General features: G+C 41.0%; 1 protein-coding gene across 1 annotated transcript in view; it reads left to right on the top strand.

Moving 5' to 3' along the window:
- Positions 1-22,234, top strand: part of Dgki (diacylglycerol kinase iota) — a 318,581-nt gene that overhangs the window by 26,629 nt on the left and 269,718 nt on the right. The window contains exons 2-4 of the mRNA XM_017795687.1: positions 1,392-1,466; positions 2,750-2,806; positions 12,012-12,077. The gene's annotated coding sequence lies outside the window, so the exon portion shown is untranslated. The remainder of the gene's footprint in view (positions 1-1,391; positions 1,467-2,749; positions 2,807-12,011; positions 12,078-22,234) is intronic.

Below are 22,234 nucleotides of genomic sequence, written 5' to 3'. Positions count from 1 at the left end.
TATGGACACCTTCCAGTGTCCAGTGGTTCACACTTGAATGTTTCAATAACTTCTTATCACTGAGTTTCTTTCTGTGCTCAAAATGTATTTGGTGTCCCAGATAAATATTTAGTTTTTAACTTATATTTTTGAGCTGATAACTGTGTCTCAACATGAGGACTAATAACTAACCTATCAAAGGATTTGTTAATTACATGAATAAGTCTGTCACCTTTGCTAGTGAAGGAAACACTGGTTTAAGAAAGAATGTGTTGGGGGAAAAGTATATATTTTCAGTATTTAAAATGTCTAAGATTCTTAAAATCACATACTGCATTTCATATTTTGTGGGTTACTGCCATTAAACACAGACCAGACGTTATCCAGGCAGATCATCTTCCAGGTCTGTCCTTGTAGAGGGCTCTGAGCATTCCTAGCTGAGACTCGGGTAAGACTGGGAGGAATAACATCTGAAGTCCATGCATTCATCTCTCTCCCCACGGGATGTTTTGTTTTATCATGTTGGAGACAAGACAAACCATAGAAAGCTTTTTTATTGTGTATTTAGACAGGCACTCAAGGTCATCCAAGCCAAATTTTATAATGCCTAGGAGCCAAACAACTTGTGTGTGCTGTGCCCTAATTAGAGGATCTGGGACAGGTCACTAACTGTGCCTTGGTTTTCTCACCTGTAAAGTAGGGATAAGGCCAGTCCTTGCTTCATAGGATTGTAAAGGTTCAGAGAATTACTATTTGTAAGGTGGCTATAAAGATACATAGGAAGGCATATATTCTTATTAACACTGGTTGCTAATATTATTAGTATTATTGGTATTAGTATTAGTATTTCCTCAGTGTGAGGGGTAGACTTATATTTTCTTTCCTGAAGATTTGGGCAGAAACTTAAGTAGCTTAGTGTAGATAAATGCTTGGAATAGAAACTTAAAAGTGACTGGATATTGAAATGTAGACTCTTGTAGTAATTTGCATGTAAGATGTAAGTAAGGATGTGAACCCTACCCCTTGACTATTGGAATGAAAATGTAAAGAAAACTTATAAAAACAGGAGCATAATATTTTTGTTGTTAAGTTGTAAAAGTTGGGACTACTGTAACAGAATGAAGAGCTCAATTTGAATTATATGCCCAGTTTGTAGTAGTTGGTATTGTTAACATACTTGCAAGAAATTATGTAGGTCATTGTTGGTCATGTGGGTGGGGAGCTACTTAGCAAGTCACAGCTGCTGATGAAATTTAATGTGTTATTAAATGTTTAAGATGAGGTTTTCAATTTGCTTAGTAATAGAAATAATTGCAGTTTTGCTTGCTTTATTTATTCCCACCTTCATACCGTGGAAGCTTCAGAACAGACCATTAACATTTCTTTCCTGTATTTTGAATTGAATGTTGTAGAAATCTGCTCTCAGGAGGAAGTGCGCAGTCTGCAAAATAGTGGTCCACACAGCCTGCATTGAGCAACTAGAAAAGGTAAGAGGGTGCCACCTGCTGCCCGGTGTCTTCATTACAAATATTTGCAAAGATTAGGTGTCTGCTTTAACTTTTTGCAAACAATGCCCTTTAAAAACTGCTACAGCTGTGAGTCAAAAATAACTACCAGATTAGTGATAAAAGAAAATGCGTAAGGGTCACTCAGTCAGTTCAGTGAAGTTTATTTGATATTTGCTTTGTTTACTTTTGGGAAGCCAGGTGTGCACTAATTCTTTCAGTATTATCTCTGGTCTCCCACAAGATGTTTCCTGTGAGGGAAAAAAAATTGCCACCAGCATTTTAACGTAGTTTTCATATATTTCTCTCTGTGAGTTCACGTCTTCCCCTGGTAGCTTCAAGGGAGACAACCAAACCGGCCGAAACCAGCTGAAAGCAGCTCGGTCGGTCTCTGCTTTGGGCCTCAGGGCAGTATTTTCGCTTGCACAGCATAAATGTGTGACTGAGCGGGAAGTGACATCCCAAGGGTGTCTTACCTCCAGAACTGACTTCTGAATAGTCTATTTATTTACCATCTGGGGCAAGGAAAATCCCCAGATTGCCTCCCTCTCTCATTCCTAAGTCGTACTGCATTTCCAGATGACAGTCTTTGTGCAGTGCCTGTATCCTGAGCTGCGATGTGTAAAGCCAGTGAAGTATTTTAGCCTCATGCAACATTTGCTTTGTTTCATCATTGTCGCCAACTGCTGTCGACTTATATTTTGTAATGACTACTAACATTTTGAATATATTATATTATTTCTCATCCTAAGTCTATTTCACTTCATCCAGCAGCAGAAAAAAAACAAAAAACAAAACAACAGAACAACCCAGAGCCTTCTCATTCAAAAGCAAGGCAGTTCAGAGCCCTTCTGTACAGAATACTTCTGAATGCGTTTGAATAGTCATCACAGCAGTTAGAATTTTTCAGGTTTATATTTACTGCTCTTTAAAATTTAACTCAAGTAGATGGTTTCAGCTGCTATGTGTTTTACCCTTGACTCTTACCTCAGTTTCTCAAATGTACAGCTTAAAAACATTTTTTTTCTTTAAAGATATGTTTCATCAATAAGAGTAAAGGGACACAGGCTGGAGATGTAAAATTCACGAGACATCACTGTAGATTAACGAGATATTTTCAAAAACACTAGGAGTCAACTAAACTAGAGTCCTTATTCTTTGGAGTTTTTGTTTTACAGTCTCAATATCTGTTACTATTTTTCAAGTAATTCAGCTCAACAGAATGCTTATCACTAATATAATATAGTTTTCTTTTCAAATGACAGATTAATTTCAGATGTAAGCCAACATTTCGAGAAGGAGGCTCAAGATCACCAAGAGAAGTGAGTCTTTGGGGTTGTTTAAGAAACTACCTTGGATTCTCAAGGGTTCAATGAAGTCCTAGACATTCACCCAGGTTTGACAAATAAGTTCTGTTTCCCTTCGTGAAACAGCAATTTCTGGTGAATACATCAATAAGTCCAATCAACAAAATCTCTAGGGCTCTTGATCACATACCCACTGCACTTGATTCTGCCAGTAGAAGATGTTGGGGAGTCCAAGTCTTACTGAATGACACAATGAAGCTAGGGTGGGAGTAGGTGGGGATAGGGAGGGGCAGAATGGAAAGGGGGAAGAAAACAACATCCTCCTGCTGTCTTTTGACCAATTTTAATTCCATAGTCTCTTCTTGAGTGGGTCTAAGCTATCTTGGGCGGGGGTGAGGTGTAGCATAGTTACTTATTATCAATGTCTAGGATGGAGTTGGACTCTGCTTTCAAAGCCAGCCTTCATGCTGTGTGACCCTGGGCCCTTCACCTAATCTCTTTCAACTGCAGTGTTTTCATCTGTGAAGTCAATAAATAAACCAATCATAAGAGAAAATTATGTTTGATGCTGAGAACATGACCTTAGAATCTGGTTGTGAAGATAGACAGGTGGCTGAGAAACTGGAATGGGGAGCAGTTCCTACCATAGTGGGGATGTGAGGGGAGGAGACAGCGTGTCCACAGGCTTGCTTTTCAGCCTTTTGTAGAGGAGACACAGCACAGAGTAGAGTAAAGTTGGAGAAAGTGAGAAGGATTTTTGTCCCTCCTGTATTATTCTAGACAGTCTAGCTCCAGCCCCCAAACTGTGCTCTCCAGTTTGCAAAACAAAAGCTTTCAAGTTGCAGAACCCATCCTCCTTAGAATGTGGTTTAGCATGCTCAGGTGCTGTCCGTTGTTTCCCAAGCACTGGCATCTGAAGAGAATGCCTGGGATATAAGAATTCTTGGTTAGTGTACTCCCTCCACTTCATTCATTTTCCCAGTGAGATGTGTTTCAGCTCCACTGAGAGATTTACCCCTGGGAAAATTTCCCAGCTAGTGTGCCCTGCAAATCAGCTCTGTGTAGTGATGAGGGAGAGGAAATGGATCACAGAAAGGGCTTCCTGGAAGAGATGGACACTGAGCAATTCCTTCAGACGATGTCTAGGGTAGGGGGTAAAGTGTGCAGCTACAAGGTGACAGCCTTCTAGACAGAAAGCACATCACCACCCAAGTACAGGTGAGAGATCTTACTGAGTAAGCCTTGTGACCTGGGAGGTAAATAAGAACTAGACCATGGCCATCCTTGGAAGCCTGCCTCGAAGCCATCAGGGAGCTGGGGGCAGGGCCGTATATTATTTTAACTAGAATATATTATAGTGACCCTGGTGTGGAGGGCACACTACTAGTTAAGGGCTGGTACTGTCAGGAGTATAGAAACAATGTGAGCAGTTCTGCCCATAGTCCCAGAAAAAAAAAAAAAAATTGTATCTGAGCTGTGAGAACATAGCATGGTGAGGTTACTTGAAAGGAAACAAATTGGCAAAGTTTAGTAATTGAATGAGTTTTTAGTTCTTACACTAAAGCAAGCTTCAACTGAGCAAAACAGATTAGATTTTGGAAAAGGATGATAGGCTAGAGTTGATTTGAGGAAGAGTTTGGGAGGTGATGAGTTTAGTTGTAGAACCATCAGGTGTTTAGATGTCTCTATTACCCCCAAGTGGACTTACCCAGGAGACATCCGTGTGGGTAACTGATTTTGTAAACTATAAGGAAGAATGGTCGAAATGTAAGATGTTTGTGAATGGTCATCATGTGGACATAGCAATTAATTCTGTGAGACTGGATGAATGTGTAGAACAAGAAGAGAAGTTCCTCGAGTACAGAAAAGTTGGCACATTCAAAAGAGAGTTCAGGAAGACATTGTAGAGGCCAAGATGAGGTGGTGTCTTTGTTTTAGAGGAATACAGAGAATTGAGGGAAAACAGAGCGAGTAGATTGGAGGTAGAGGTTGTGGGGAGAGGAAGAGTTCATCCTCCCATAGTAGTCTGCTCCTACTGATGTCCAATATGGCTGCAATGGCTGAGGGAAGTGTGAGGAAAATGGTTGTGTTGTGTCTTCAGCGGAGCACTGTGGCACTGGCTGAAGATCACTCAGCTGGATCTGATCACCAATAGCTCCGGTGAAGGAGATGTTTTCTTTAGGAGAAGAGAAAGGATAGTTTTGTGTTCTTAAGCTGGAAATACTGCAAGATATCCATGTCTGTCTTTGGTTTCTTATTATTCTCTCATTCTCTCTCTCTCTCTCTCTCTCTCTCTCTCTCTCTCTCTGTCTCATCTCTGAAATTGTGTGTAGAATGTTTCTAATGCAAGTCTTGAAAATATCTTCATTGGTTGTATTGTGTCCTTTCTCTGACCTTCCATGAAGTTTTCCTTGTCAAGACTTTCTCTCTCTCCCTTTCTGGCCTTTCAACCCCACATTCCCTGTCTAGCCTGTTTCCATCCGTGAAAAGCTGTAATAGTTTCCAACTAAAAAAGGAAAAAGGAAAACAAAAGCATTCCCTAGCCACCAGCTGTGTTTTAGCTGCTGGTCTGATTCTCAGTTATCTGTATGGCTCATTTTTTAATATATCATCTTAAAGTCACATTAACCTCTTCCAATCTGGTACCTCTTCAGTCCATTTACTGAAATTTTGTTTGTCAGTGTCGCCAATGATCTCCTTCATAGCAAATCCATTAGGCGTTTTTCTGCTCTTACTGAATCTCTCAAAAATACTGAAAACATTGATGTATCCCATTCTTCCCGCGCGTCCCCTCTCTTGACTGGCAGCATCGCTCTTTCCGCCCCTCACCATTTTCTTTTTCATTGCCCATCTCTTCCTGTTCTTTGAATGCTCCCTCCCCACAACCCCTGCATCTCCTCATAGCCCTTGGGCTTAGCCTTTGTCTGTGTTTTCTGGCCTCTGCCCGCTGCTGTTAGGAGAGCTGACAACTCCTGACTTTCCATTTCCAGCTTATGCTTCTTGGAATACCACTCGACGTATCTGTTTTAGTGTATCATATCATCTCTAACACACCAAGAACAGAATGATTTTCATCACCATAAAACTCCCCCCCACAAATTTGTTTTCACCTCATAAAATGAGCTGTTCATTTGCAAAAACTGGGGAGGGTCACATTGATTCTTGTGCTCTCCACCTTGAATTCATTTGCTGGTTCAATGAATTTTATTCGTAACTGCATTTCAAGTCCATCCATTTGCCATCAACGTGTCTGCTGCCGTTGTACTAAGGTATGGCTAAAGCAGTTTCCCCAAGATTTGCCAGTTTCTTCCTCCAACCTCATCATGATTTAAGGGAGTGATCTTTTTAAAATAAAAATCAGATCATGCCACTTTCCAATGGTTTTCATAGTACTTAGGGCACAAGGACCTTTGTAGTCTGGCCCTGCCTATGTCCCAGTCCCATCCAGCTCCTGAAAGGACTTTAAATATCCAAGGCATGTCACAAGTCACAAGGCACTCCCCACCTTTGAATATTTGCATATCTCATTGCTATATTGATGACCTCTTTGCATGACCAGCTGCTGCTTATGGTTTTCAGCTGAAATATCATCTCCTTAGGGATTTATTTAGCCACTCCTGGTTGCTATAACCAGATGCCCCAGGCTGGTTGGTTATCAACAAAGAAACTGTTTTTCACTGGTCTAGAGGCTGGGAATTACAAGATCAGTGTGCCAGTATGGCGTGGTTGGTGAGGGCTCTCTTGCATTTCATGGACTAATGCATTCATATATGGAGGAAAAATGGTAAGAGATTTCTTCTGGGTCCCCTTGATCAGACATTAATCTCTTTGGTAAGGGCTCCATTCTCCTGACCTAATTACCTCTTGAACGTCTCATCTCCTAAGGTCATCATTCTGTGGTTTAGAATTTCAACAGTTGAAAATCTAAACTCATCAGTAACTCATAAGTCCATTGCATAACTTTTCACTGAAGACCCCTATGAAGAGGGAGCTCATCCATTTTTGCTGCAACACCTTGTGATATCCATTCAGGTCATTTTGTTTGTCACGGTTATTTATGTATACTACTGTTGCCTTGTCTGACAGTGTTTATCTCCATTAGTGCAAACCATGGGGATTATTCAAGGACTTTGTCCCAAACTGATTGTGCCAGGACAGAGTATATGATCAATGAATATCTGCTGCCTGGGTGTATTTATAGGCAGGTCCATTTCTTCCAGAATGAATCAGAACTCTTGGTCTATGAGCACATTCTGAAGATGAACCTTGCAACTATGATTCACTTGAGTTTCTTAATTAAGGGATTCTAAGTAGGTACTCGATGTAAATGGAAGAATACTCCTGCTAGAATTAGTTTGACCTGGGTTCAAATTCCACCTGCACTTTTTTTTCTACTAGGTGGTCAGAGTCTAAAGAACTGGGAATGTTGATCACTGAGCCCTACCTTTGTATAGGGCCTGCCTGACGCATGGCCATTTCTTAGTGAGTATTTTTTGTTGTAGTCCTTCTAGGTTGCGTCTTTAGGAACTGTTTCCTTAGTCACAATCTGTATGGATTGACCTATGATTTCTAAGATCTTTTCACCATTTGATGAATATTTTGAATTGAATTGGCTGTTTGAAAATAACTGAACAATTATAGTTTATATTTCTGTTACCAATACAGAATATGTCTTGAAATAATGTGTCATTGATAGTTTTAATATTTTACTTATTGTTTTATGTGTATAAGTGTATTGCCTGCATGTATGTAAGTGTACCTACGTCATGCAATGCCCATGGAGTCAGAAGAAAGTATGGAATCCCCTGGAACTGGAGTTAGCTGCCATGTGGGTGCTGGGAATTGAACCAGGATCCTCTGCAAGAGCAGTTGGTGCTCTTAACCACTGAGCCATCTCTTCAGCCCAGTATCACTGATATTTTACTCATAAATAATAGCCTTTTCCTTGCCCAGCACTTGAAGTGGTATATGAATAATTCAGAAACTGTGATGGACAGTAAAAGGATGTTATTCTTTAGAAGCCTTGGTTGGCCATTTTAACAATAGCATATCAGCATTCACATTTGCAGTGTAAGGGTCTCAAATCTAACACCTGTTCAACAATTGGAGAGCTATGACTTATGGTCAAAAGAACACAGTGTGAAAAATCTAATTTCAGTCCAACAATTTAGGAGCTATCAATAATCATCTGAAGAAAAAAGTGTGAAGTATCTGATTAAAAGTCCAATCATTAGGAGACATGAACAAAAAATCAAAAGCAAATGGTGTGAAAATGAGTATGCTTAGGAAACAAGGGTTTGAAAACAACAGCAATTTGGGTTTTTTTTTTTCCCCCCTTATTGACGAATTCTCCCTCCCCAAATGGCAACCACAGGGTTTAATGGTCAAATAAATAAGGTTCAGATTTCAACTCGATTCAACAACTATTTATTGGATATTTATTTAGTTCAAACTATGTTTAAGCATGAGAAAAAATTTGCATTAGGCCCAAGAAGAACTCTGAATAGAAGGCTGCTTGATACCTTAAATCATACAGCTACAGAGTGGAGGAGGTTTCTTACTTTCTTCTATAATATTAATTTTGTATTTACTTTACCTGTGCCTTCATCCTCAATTTCCTGCTTATTTTTTTAGGAAGGATAATCTTTTATTTATTCATTTTTTATTTTCTGTGTTTGAGTTTGCCTATATGGATATGTGTACCATGTACATGCAATGCCTACTGAGCCCTGAAGAGAGTGCTGAATACCGAGGAATTGGAGTTTCAGACTGTTCTTAGCCACAGTGTAGGTGTTGGGAACTAAACCTGGGTCCTGTGCAAGAGCACCCAGTGCTTTTAACTGCTGAGCCATCTCTGCAGCTCTAAGAAAGATAATCTTAACTATGTCTAATGGTAGATAGTCACAATACTTTTTTAAAAGTTTAAAGTTTTATTTCATAAGTTAACTGAACTTTGTGATAGTATAAATCTGCTTGACAAATGCTAATATGTTGCAGTATAAATGATCAAGTCAGCCATCTAATTTCTAAATAATTGTTGATTTGAGAAAATTATTGCTTGAATCTTTTGAGTGGAGCTGTCACTAGCTAAATGATCCCATGAGTCAGCCATGATTTCTCATAGATAATTACATCCAATTCTCCTAACATTTCCCTTCTTAAATTGATAGTCACTGAGTGATTTATAATCTCAACAAGTACAGAATTTCTTTTAGCATCAATGATAGTGTTCATTCTCTTTATGTTTTTGCTAAACTCACAAAAATTATATTAAACTTTTCTGTGCTTTTTAATTATCATCTTGACATTTTAAATATATTCAATATTTGCACTTCTGTCATTGACAGTATTTGTTGGTGTGTCATGTGGAAGCAGTGAATCTAAACCTTCATCAGAAGAAGCAGACAGTCTGGTGCCAGTCAGTTAGAGCTGGAATCTTTGCTATCACTTGTACATTTGAAGTGACCTCTACACTTCATTTTCTTCATCTGCAAAAGGAAGATGACAGAGCTAACTAAACTCAGACCCTCTGAGGAGGTGCCCTACAGTCCTGTGATGTAGGCTCTACTACAGTTGATAGAGGCTCTAGTCCTTGACCTTTTTTTCATAAACTTAAATTATCTCTAGCAAAAGCTGAGGGCTCTGCAACAGCCTCACCTGCCAAGTGAGCAGGTGGATGGTCCAGGACATCCATCTCCGGTCAGGACAGGTTTTGCACTTAGCTGACGTGGTGACCACTGATAACTTGACATGTTCTTGCAGCTGCTGCCACTGTCTTGCAAGCCACAGCCAGCCATGGAACCCAGAATTGTCCATATGAATATTGACTTTCGTACAGACATCTCCCCTCAGCTGGGCCCAGCCTAGTCCTCTGAAGTTCTTGGGGGTAGACCCAGTGGTTTTTTCTTAGGCCACCTGATTTGCTTTCATAAGAGAGATTATTGAAAGAAGATTCCTGTGACTAGAGAAGTCATGCATTTGCACTTTAATTGCTTAAAAATGAGAAAGTATGCCGGGCGTGGTGGTGCACGCCTTTAATCCCAGCACTCCAGGCAGAGGCAGGAGGATCTCTGTGAGTTCAAGGCCAGCCTGGTCTACATAGTGAGTTCCAGGACAGCTGGGGCTACAGGGAGACCCTGTCTCAAAAAGCCAAAAAAAAAAAAAAAAAAAAAAAAAAAAAAAAAAACAGAGAAAGTAAACATGGTTTCAGGGTTGAGGGTGTAACAGCAAGCGAGCAGGCAAGGGGATGGCAGGTGGCAGGGGCAAAACAGGTATTTCGGTATTTTAACCACTCCAGGCTCTTCCTTGGTACATGCCTACTGAGCAGCATCTCTGTTCACTAGTATTCTCACAAAGATTAAAGGAACTGCTCTGGAAAGATGGCTCAGCGGTTAAGAACACTGGTTGTTCTCGCAGAAGACCCAGGTTCGAATCCCAGCACCCACATGGCAGCTAACAACTGTCCATAACTCCAGTCCCAGGGGATCCGACAGCTTCTTCTGACGTCTGCAGGCATTGCACAACATGGGTGCACTTCCCTACATGTAGGCAATACATGCATACACATAAAATAAAAATAAATAAAAATTTTTAAAAAGTTTATAAGAACTGCTCCATGTAAAATATTATTAAAAGTGTTGTGTACTGAGTGAGGGCTAGCTATTCTTATTAGATTCTGAGAACAATATAAGGTTGTGTTTTTGTTTTATTAAATGGTGGCAGTGGGAAAAACAAGATGAAAATGACATGGATTCATGGAATCATTATGCTCCTTTGTATCTTACTGTCATCAAATGGCCGGTATCCCTCCCAGGATTTCACTTTGTTCTTCTTCAGGTTGATTTGACGTTATCAGGAGAAATAGAGGCTATATTTTGGTATTAAAATGCTAATGTTTGTTCAAGGTCTTCTTGTCACCCCAAATTTCATGCTTTCATATAACATTTCTTCTTTCAGCCACAGTGACCTGTTTTCTCCTATCCAGGTCCTAACCCTGTTTAGCTTCTGAGATCAGGCATGTTCAGGGTCCTATAGTCATAGACTGATCTGCTTTCAAAACCTGTCTCTGCTTAGAACTGTGCCATATATATGCCATATACATTTGAGTATGTGTGTGCATGTGTACGTGTGAGTAAAATTGTATGCAAATTTGTATTTATATATACATATACACACAAAAAATTGCCTATATATTGTACAAATTGCCTATGCATACATACAGGCAGTTTGTTGGTGACATATATTAAGGGTCTTGTTACAAGGAAAATAGAGATCATGTCTATATTCTAGAAGGAGGCATGCTAATATCAGGTAAATTGTATTTTCCCAGGAAAGGGTAAGAGTGACAGGGAAGGAAGCTCCATAGGTCTCTTGGTCTATGAGGGATGAGTTGAACTAGGGATTATCATCTTTAGTACTGAGAATAGCATTCTCTTGTAATGTTCTAAGAACTAGAGGATATGGAGGTTGCTAGACTCTACCCCAGGGATACCCCACATCCAGGGGTTGTTATCTGCTTGGGACACATGAAAGACTTTCTGTGTTTCCTATAGTTTAAGACAAGAATAGGCTTTGAAAGCTAGTCTAGTTCAAGGTGACCAACCATCATTGTGAAACCATCACCTGTCTGTCCACACCTTGTCTTTGATGTTTTTTTTCATTTTAGTGACAATTTCTCAAGTCACTGTCCCTTATCAGGAGATGTATTTGTTCCTGAGAAACTGATTTCTGTAAGTTCCTTGCAGCTAGGTTTACTAATATCTTGTGCCTACCATGTAAAGTATTGGACAAATCTATTCTATTGAATTGAATATTATTGTGCAAGTTTCTTTCCTTTACCCTTTCATCACTCTTTGGGTATTTCTTTTGTGAGTGTCACTTACCTCCCAGCTGAGGGTAGCCTGCTCACAAATCTGTATGGTTTTTACTACCAAGAAATGGAATGAGAGCAGGCCGCTGTGGCCTTTGCACTAGAGACAAGGACTGAAGGGATAATAAGTAGAACCCACAGCGTGGACTATCACTGGGGGTAGAGAATGAGCTTCATTTTATTTTCTGAGTATATGTTTATTGTCAAACAATTCATACCTATACATATTCGTTTTTTGTGATTTCATGGTCTTGGATTATGGTTTATGTAAATCTCCAGTCCAAACATCAACCAATGTTCACTGAGGATTGCAAAATAAAAACGTACTCATTTAACTTCGTTTTCCTACAGAACTTTGTGCGTCATCACTGGGTACACAGACGGCGGCAGGAGGGAAAATGTAAGCAGTGTGGTAAGGTAAGGACCAAGCCACCCATGGCCTCTGCAGCTGGCTCCTCAGGCCTTTGCAAGCACCCGAGGTAGACAAGTCCTGTCCCCAAACGTGATGTTCCATGCTTTTGTGTTCTTTTCTGAAAGGCTTTGTTTCTCCAGGTCCTCTTGTTGGAAGAGGTATTTCAGTTGTTCTAGAACTCACCACAAACAGAGATGCTCGCTAAGTAAGAAGAATCAACAGGTTTTTTTGTTTGTTTGTTTGTTTGTTTTTTTTTAAGAAAGATGGCTACATTGGTACAATGAATTGTTGACTTTTGAAAGCACTCATTTTCCTATTATATTAAAAGTTCCTCATGAAGATTACTGGCCCACCCTATGCATTTGATCAGTAATAGCAAAAAATAAAAATAAAATAAAAGAGGATGGTTGAGCACTAATATTTCCCTGGCACACAATTGTGAGTGTGTGTATCATGACACCTAATGCTATAGGGAACTGTTTGAACACCACCTGGTCATAAACTAGAAACACGTTGCTCTCTTAGGACACTGTACAGGTTTAAAAAAAGAAAAAAAAAAAAACACCTTTGTCAGTGGTGGTGATGTATGTCCCTCAGGTTACAGTGGCACTCGGAAAAGGGAGGCAAGGCAACAGTGGCAGTGTTGTGACTATAGACCATTAAATACCATATAGTCTACATTATATGCTTTTTTACAATGTATAAAGGTTGATTTTACAGATGCCATAATCTGTCAGGAAGATATAAGTGTAACACACTGCGAGGATGCTTTTGAATGCTGTCAGTAAGAAGCCAGTGGGTATCAGTAAAGGGGAGTTCTGATTTTGCAGAGAACAACATAATTTCAGAGAATATATTCTTCATCAATTCGTTGTTAATTTATTTACTTATCCACATAACTGTTTTGGGTCAAGCATCAGATTGAGTTGATCAGCATAGCATTTTTTACGCTAGCAGTGTAAAAGAAGCATTGGCCATCTGGGGCTGGGTTTGGAGGGTCGGGAACACATGGAAAAAGTTGCATTGATTTTGGCTGTTACTCCTCTGTCCGGGAAGACCATAGCAAGCTGTAGTCGTCGGTTACCAAGTTCTTTTCTGGATGATCTAGGGCACGTCCTTCCATTGTAACTAGTATTATCTTGTCTTGATCAATCATCTGGCTCTCAGTTGGTTTTCCTTTGGTCTGTGAAGAGGAGAGACTGTTGACTTAAGGCAGAAAGTGAGGTGAAAAGAACATGAGGAAGGAGGGTGTGGAAAGATTGAAATTGGAACCTTACGTGGGAGAAGGCGGCCAATCTTCTGGTCTCGTATGATTTCCCTACACTGGGTCTGTGTAGCTACCTCTTCCTTTGTAGCGTAACCTTAGGGCTTGTGGAGTTTCTTTTACTTTACATGGAGAGGGTAGAGCAACAGAGCAAGAGTGAGATCCAGAGTTAGAAAGAGAGAGAGGATGTATGAATATGAAAGAGAAGAGCGAAGAGACTGTCATGACAATCAGATGTAGCTAGTTTTGGAGTCAGGAATGTGACTGTAGGAAAAGCCCTTGATGAATAGGTATGTCTCTTTGGAAAAACATCATCCTGGAGAGCCCAGGGCCTGACACCACTTCAGAGATTCAAGTTATAGTGGAGTTGGAGGAATTTCATTAAATGAAAGTCCAAAAACACAATATCCTTTATGAGGAATATCCCCAGAATCACACTGCACTCCCTTTTGTGACCTCCTTTTATTGTGGCTTAGTCAACTAGCTTGGATGTTTTGAACTCCCTGTACCCAGTGATATCTGCCCTGGCTTCTTCCCTGGCCAATGCTCTTAGGCAGCATCCTCAAGTACTCTCAATTTGCAGAACACCATGGTTATCACTGGATATGTCCTGGCTAGTCACACAGTGTTCCCATAAAGCAGTATCGTTAAACGTTTATCTCTTGTGTTTATAGTCCCTTTGCCCATAAATCCTTAGACTCAAGCAGTTATGAGATGGATGGTTTTAGACATCTTTCTCCTTGCTGGATAATAAACAACCTTCCTCGGGATCTCGGCTTCTGCCCTGGACTGGAGGAAGGCTAATGGCTTTATTTCTGTTTACAGAACAAGGGACTGGACATCCACTTCAAGTTCTGGTGCTTTGTGTAGCTTCCATTAGTTGAACTGCCCGTTCTTATACTTCTAGTTCTACCCAGCCCCCCCCCACATTGTTCCATAATGTACTCATTGAGATAAGATAAAAAATAGCTACTTCACTTAGGAAATCCTCTGTGTGTGTGTGTGTGTGTGTGTGTGTGTGTGTGTGTGTCTGTGTGTGTGTGTGTCTGTGTGTGTGTGTGTCTGTGTGTGTGTGTGTCTGTGTGTGTGTGTGTCTGTGTGTGTGTGTGTCTGTGTGTGTGTGTGTCTGTGTGTGTGTGTGTCTGTGTGTGTGTGTGTCTGTGTGTGTGTGTGTCTGTGTGTGTGTGTGTCTGTGTGTGTGTGTGTCTGTGTGTGTGTGTGTCTGTGTGTGTGTGTGTCTGTGTGTGTGTGTGTCTGTGTGTGTGTGTGTCTGTGTGTGTGTGTGTCTGTGTGTGTGTGTGTCTGTGTGTGTGTGTGTCTGTGTGTGTGTGTGTCTGTGTGTGTGTGTGTCTGTGTGTGTGTGTGTCTGTGTGTGTGTGTGTCTGTGTGTGTGTGTGTCTGTGTGTGTGTGTGTCTGTGTGTGTGTGTGTCTGTGTGTGTGTGTGTCTGTGTGTGTGTGTGTCTGTGTGTGTGTGTGTCTGTGTGTGTGTGTGTCTGTGTGTGTGTGTGTCTGTGTGTGTGTGTGTCTGTGTGTGTGTGTGTCTGTGTGTGTGTGTGTCTGTGTGTGTGTGTGTCTGTGTGTGTGTGTGTGTGTGTGTGTGTGTGTGTGTGTGTTTGGTCATAGTTTGTAAACTCTGGGGATTTTAAAGGAATGTTAACAGAGTTTGATTTCAATTTCTACTTTTTAAATTCTACAATACAGTAAGCATTTGGAGTGGTTTTCTCTTGAGCCTTTAATGTATATTTGGCTGCATATGTGTGGTTGTTAGTGGCTCTCCCGGGAGAGAGCTCCTGATGCAATCGCATAGTTCCTTTATCATGAGCTGAACCCCAGCCTGCCAAGTTTATAACCATTATGTACTTTTACATGTTGTCATTCATAGTTCTGTATTATGAAAGAGCCCGTTGATTAGGAAAGAGATGAAGCATCCACACTCAAGTCATGCAATTTGCTGAGAATTTAGTCAATAGGGTATCTAAAATGTGTGAGTGGGGTGGGGCAGGGGGACCACAAGACAGACTGAAAACTCAGGGATTACTACTGGCGAGAGCACTGGAAAAGTTAGTCCTGAGGAGTCAGGAGGCTGTGAGGGCACAAGGTCCACCAGCCTGAGATGCCTTCTCAGCTGGGTGCATAAATATCCCGATTTACCTTCAATCTCGAATGCCTAAATCCAGTGCAAAACAGATCTCAAGGGATTCGACTGAAGCCAATCAGTAAAAGTCAACTTTTTAGAATGGGATATAGGGCAGGAAAGGGTGGATTGCTGGGTGGAGAGAAAGATGGGCTCTCTCTAGCAAACAGTATTCAATATAAATCTGTATTCAATCAATGGTTTAAACAGAATATGTGGTAAGTCTACCAACGAGCTAGTAACTGACTATCTTCACCCAGTCTACTCCTGTTCATTCAGGAAATCCATGCAACAATGAGCGGTTTGCGCTTCTTTAAAATATCAAAATGCAGAGGAAAATCACAGTAGTGATTACAGCTGATTTGACTCTTCGCTCCTTCAGAGGACCAGGCATCTAAACCCAGCGGTGGTGTATTTGTGGAAATATGTTTGTCAATCACAGCTGGGAAGCTGACCATTTATTTCTTCATATAGAAACATAAACATTACAAAACAAAACAGCTATTTTTTTTTTGAAACTCACTGCTCAAAAATTTCAGTCCCCAAATCTTAAAAGCAGTTTTTCATACATTGACACTTAGTGAAGAAACTCAGATCTACATTTTTGGTACTTTTCAGTTCCCTAACTGAACACTACACTTCACTATGAACTATTTGTTCTTGAAGCGTATATAATGGGAAAATGGGAAAGCTACTCTTTGATTACAATTAATATCATTAAAAAAGAAGTGTAAGGAACAGTATGTAAAATACACTTAAAGTAATGCACACACTAATAGCTTTTTTGTAATTCATAAATGAAAAAGTAATTAAAAACATTCCATGGTGTTCAGTTGAGATATTCACAGTTAAAGGGATTATAAGCCCCCCCCCCCCGCCAAAAAAAAAGAAGTGGCAAATACTGACCTGGAGCTTGGTGGAATATTCCACTAAAGAAACTAAGAACTCATTGTGAAACAATCTGAACATGAGTATGCATTGGGAATCAGCTGTACAGATATTCTGCTAGGGTAGGGACAAGGAATGGAAGTTCAAGGGTGAAGATGTGTGTACCGGTTGGGCAGGTTTGATTGTTTGCCTGCCTGTGAGCTTATCCAGCTGTTCTGGAAGCATCCTTCACCACTGGCCTCAGGAGGATCATGGAGGAGGTGTAGAGTGGGTAATAGAAAGGGCAGGATTTCAGTTCTCCATGTGGCCCCCGGACAACTGCTGGAAGTCTGGCTTCTCTCCTGTCAGTGGCTGAGTAGGAGGAGGTGCAAAGTCATCCTCCTCTTTGACGCCATTAGGTGCCTCTTAGAAATGGCATCATGGCATCTTTCTCTTTTGGTGTCCGACTTATTTTGCTCTGGTAATGTCATTTGGAGTCATGTCAGGGGGGCATTAGGGAGGTAGTAGTCAGAGGGTACACAGTTTTGGTAACATAAAATGAGTAAGCCCTAGAGATCTATTGTGCAGCATGGCCTCTGCAGTTGGCAGTGCTGTGCTACATATATAAAATTTTACTGACAGGGTAGTTTTCGTGGCAGCTTTTCTTTTTCTCTCCTTCTCCCTCCCTCTCGCTCTCCCTTCCTTTCTTTCCTTCATTCTTTCCCATTTTGTGGTGCTGGGAATTGAATGTAGGACCTCATGAATGCTAGGTAACCACTGTACCACTAAGCTACTTCTCCAGCCTTTATGTAAGTTTTCTTATCTCTGAAAATAAATCAGGTGGGAGGGAGCTCTGGTGGGGAGGAGTGACTTATTGGCACAATTTGTGGCGCTGGTTTCACAGGTGTATGCTTAACTCATCAAGCTGTATATTACTCTACAGGTTTTTGCATTTTATTTATAACTTTAACACTTTTTTTTTTTTTAAGGAGACAAGATACTTAGGGCTTCTTGCTGCAGTCTTCAGGTGGTGATATCCTCTGGTTTTGCCCTGCAGAGTCACTCTGCAATTGTCACTGCCCCCTGGTCTCTGGAATGTCAGTGTCTATGTCGTTACAGCCCATGAAGTGCCTTGGTTACCCTGGAAGCCTTTGCTCTTTATTCAGTCGTGACCGACTTTCACATCCCTTTCTGGCTGCTGATACTGGAGCTGTTGCTGCAGAGTCCAAAATTGCAGGTCATAGCCAGAATGGGGACACTCCCTGATGTCCCAACCAATGCTCACGCCCATCCTGCTTGTGGTTTTTCTGATCCCAAGAGGCAGATGGTCCCAAGATACTTGTTGTCTCTTGTCCTCTCTTTCTTAGTGGAAGAAATTTGGCCTGTACATATGTACCTTATTTTTCTGCAGAATCTGACTCTAGACATGAGCCTCCAAAAAATCTGTGATTTTGATTTCTAACTTTCCACACGTAGTCTGTATGTGGTCTATTCTCTTTGAGTTTTATCAAGTGTAATATAGATATAGTAGCATGTCAAATATTTTTGTAAATTGACCACTTCAAATATAGTTATTTAGAAATAAACAATATAATCAAAATGTTGTTTTGAATGATTTGCATATCCCCATCCTTCAAAGTCACTACCACATGTGCATAAATCAGCGTTAGTATACAGCATATGATAACTGTAAGGCATATTTAGATGTCTGTCAACAATAGCAACTTCCTTTTTGAACATGAAAAATCACTTACAATCTATATCCCAATAACAATAAAAACAATTTAGTATTTATCAAAAGGGAAAGAAGAAAATATATGACTTCTTTTCTCTTTTAGCTGACAAAGCATAGAAATCTTGAGAAGCTTAAAAATCCATAGATATAAAAACATGTTTCTGTCTATAAAACATGTAACATATTGACATTGCATATAATGCTATTCTTACCAGATAATAGATTACTGGGGTGGTTAATTGTGACTGTGAACTTGTCAGGATTTAGAATCACCAGGGAATCATAACTCTGGGTGTGTTTGAGGGTGTTTCTGCAAAGGTTTAATTTAGAAAGTAAGACCCACCATGAGTGTGTACAGCACTTCCGTAGACTGGGGTCCCGGACTGAATAAAAAGGGAGTGAGCCGAGCATGCGCATTCAGAATTCTCTCTCTGTTTCCTGACGGAGGATGAAATGTGACCAGCTGCCTCCTGCTCCTGCAGCCACGCCTCCTCTGCCATGATGGACTGCTCCTCCAGCTCTGAACCCAAATCTTTTTCATTCCTTAAGTTGCTTTTGTCAGGTAGTTTGTCACAGCAGGGAAGAAAGTAATCAGTATACCAAGAAATCCTCAGAAAGGCTGAAATGGAATACTCTCTGGAGAGATGAAGAAAAGAAGATATTCAGGAGAATTAGAGGAAAGGGGAGTGGGAACCCTTTTAAAAACATGGAGAAACAGGGAGAGGAAAGCAGAGAGGCATGCTGGGTGAGAGGAGAAAGGACTGGGGGGTTGGAGGAGAGTTCAGTGAATGAAAAGGGGATGGAAGGAAGTTCTGATGTCATCAAGCTGACCTTTACCCATGGGCCTGCGAACATTCCCAGGCCATGGTGATTGGTCTCTGACTCACCAAGCTTGGGGAGTGTAAGCGAAGTAGATTCCAACTGCCACTCCTCATTTCCCTGTTTCTTTATATCCACAGTGCATCTGTGCTAGACCAGACTCTGGTCCTCTGTGCTCACCACCTTTTCAAGTCGCTTTCTTTGAACCACTTTATGAGGAAAAGCACACTTCTCAGTCTGCCCCGGTGTAGAGCCTAGGAGTGACAAACACTTCAGATATTGATGTCAGAAAACGCTTCATGCAGCTAAAAAATAAAGCAGTGGGGGAGGTATGGCTCAATGGCAGAGGATGGTTAGCATACCCGAAAACCTGGCTTCCTTCCCCATACTGAAAAAGGAAAAAAGCGCAATGAAATATGGTAAGAAATTATATAAAAGATGAAATCTATCTTGTTAAGAAAAGCCTTCCTCATTTGTTTTAAAAGTCAGTTACCGCAGTGTTAAAGTGCTTAATTTTTCTATATAAATAGAGAACTGCACACTGAGTAATTAGTTGAGAAGCAGAAATCAAGGTTTTTCTTATAAGTGGGGCTTTTACTTTCTGTCAGGAAGAACTACTTTAAAAATACACTCACACTTGATGAAACAAGTCAGGTAAGTCTAAATGTATGTCCAAGTTGTTTCTCATCATTGTCAGGAAAGGCTCTTCAATTATTCTGGTGAAAGTCTAGGACACAGGTCTAATAACTCCTAATTATGTGTGAGTTTCTGCTGCTAGAGACAACTGTGGGAAATGAGCTTCACTTTGCTATCTACTGGTCCGGTTTTGCTGATGAAGAAGTTATTGTGGATTTGCCTCACTCTTCACTAGCACTTGTGTCTAGGTGGCCTGACTAGGTGCATATGGGGCACAAGGAGCCCTTCCCTTGGGTAGTCTGATCCCCCCATCTTCTGTACTCTTCTGTTTATTATGAAAAGTGTTCAGAAAGTTACAAAGGCCCGATCAGTGAATCACCCGGGTACCAGATGTATTCAAGTCTCTGTTGTCAAATAACAGCTCTGTATCCCCCTAATAATCAGATTCAATTACTCCCAACAGTATGATGATTCCTTTCTGTGCCTGCTGGTCTCTTGACACAAAAGTAATTAGAGACAGTGATAGTTTCAACTTTGGGAGCATCTAGTTATCTCTCATGGTGGAGATGTTTGCCATATGACTTCTGATTCTTAGAGCTTAGAGTTGTGAATTTGAGTATCAATTCCCCCAGTGGGATAGTGGAGATGAGTGTAGGCAGGGCCACTCTACTAACTCTTCTTGGTGTCTGAAACCATGTGTGTTGCCATAGGGACACAGCACCATGGAATGATCATAGATTTCTCAAGTGTACTGAATCTAGAGCATGGTGGTCATACGCTATCCTTTCAAAGCTCAAGCCCATGTTATATGTAGCCTTCAAAGACCGTTGTATCTCTATCAGTTCAGCAGATTCTGGGTGGGCATGTCACCCAGATTGACTTTTAAAACAAATGAGGAAGGCTTTTCTTATCTCATGGTCACATGTCCACTCCTGTACCTCCCTTGCCATGAAACGTTTTCTCTGGACTGACAGTGTTGTAGAAGATCTTGCATAGGCATGTCAGACACAGGTGTGCTGATTCCAGTCAAGGTTAAGTTGCTGCCCCTTCTAAGAAAGGGTTCAGTGTCATCAGTTTTCCTCTCAATAGCTAGTTGTTCTGTTTGAGAGATGGTGCCATATTAGGCGCTCAGCTTTGCTGTCTTGCTGGCAGGTGAGATGTTCGACAGTGACCGGAACTAAGTCATTTTTGAATGACTTAGTCATCCCATACTATTGGACCTAAACATAGCATCTCCCACTGCTTCTGTGGGTGATCTACTTGGTGCCAAGTATGACGCTAGGGTTATACCAACACTTAGTTCTTACAAGGTGAGTTTTCTCTGGTGGGCATTAACATATGAGACAATGATCTTCATGGTTTTTACTCTTACATGTTTACCTACATATCACTTCTTCATTCTTTCTCTTTCTAGGTCCCTGACCAACTAGCCCAGCCATTCACTATGGCTGTCTAGTTCATATATTTTAATATCAGGCCATTATCATTTTTATAATGTGCATGAACATGCTCCACCTGAACTTATGCTCCTGGTGAAGATTTCTTCTCACCTTTGTGAGAAACAAATGACCCCCATGTTATAATAAAAGTACCAGAGACTCAGAGTAGCAAATGAAGCCCTTTACTTTTGCACCTTTGCAAAGTCTAGTGTCAGCTTAGAGAAGTGTCAAAAATGGCTGGCACACCAATTGGCACACAGTAGTGGTTTTATAGCCCCTGGTGCATTGCCATGCTCCTTGAATTTCTCATTGACTGAGTTCTTCTAGGAGATACAGTCTTCAAGGGGTCTAGCACTGTCCCCTCCCTCCCTAAATTTCCCATCCTATGGATTCAGGATGAAAAACCTTATCTAATACATATCCTGAATTCAATATTCCTTCCTCTTCTGCTATGTAGGCTCAGGACATAGCCATCTGCTTATAACTTTTTAACCCTACGATGGACCGAGAGCATATAGATAAGCAGGTTCCTGCTGCCATCTAGGGGACAGGGCCTACTGCCTTCTGCCCATCTGTGATTCTTGGATAAGCTCTAAACACACTTCATACTGAAAATGGACCATAAGGATTTATTTCTTATATCCATGTCTCTAGAGGACTCCTGAGTAGCCTTGGTACAGCAAGAGTCCACTTTGGGTCTGAACTTACACACCAAGTTGACCCATCCACACCCCAACCCCAGCTGTTTCCTCCTCTTCAGATGGACATCACTATCTCCCCTGTTTCCAAATATATGAGTTTAGTGAAAGACCTGGTACTGTAATAGGAGATGACATGGGGGTTTTGAGCTACCCACTTGCACAGCCCTGGTCGTGCTCATGGCCAATCCCAGATGGCTCCTTTTAATGCAGGTTTATGACTTAGAGATCTGTTAGAACGCAGCCCACGATATCTAGTGATTCATTGGCAGATACTTCTTCACCAGAGTATAGTAACATAACACAAGATGCTTTTGAAAGATATAAAATACTCTCCTAGGATTCGTGCTGTAATTCATCTATTGATGCTTTTACCACAGGGATCATTTCTCCTCTCCTGTCTCTTCAGGAGCCTGGAGTGACAGGGCTACTGTCATCTCAGGCCTGCCACAGAGCCCTTAACTGCTTTGGTTGCCACTGTAAGCTGGCAGAATTTAATGCTCTCTACTAAATGGATCATGACAGTATTCCTACATGTGGAATGTGCTGTCTCTAGGAACCAAAGAGGC

Source organism: Nannospalax galili, unplaced genomic scaffold (genome assembly GCF_000622305.1).
Source record: "Nannospalax galili isolate Female #2095 unplaced genomic scaffold, S.galili_v1.0 scaffold307, whole genome shotgun sequence".
NCBI lineage: Eukaryota > Metazoa > Chordata > Mammalia > Rodentia > Spalacidae > Nannospalax > Nannospalax galili.
The sequence above is the reverse complement of the archived record's forward strand: the minus strand, read 5'-3'. Positions and strand labels throughout refer to the sequence as shown.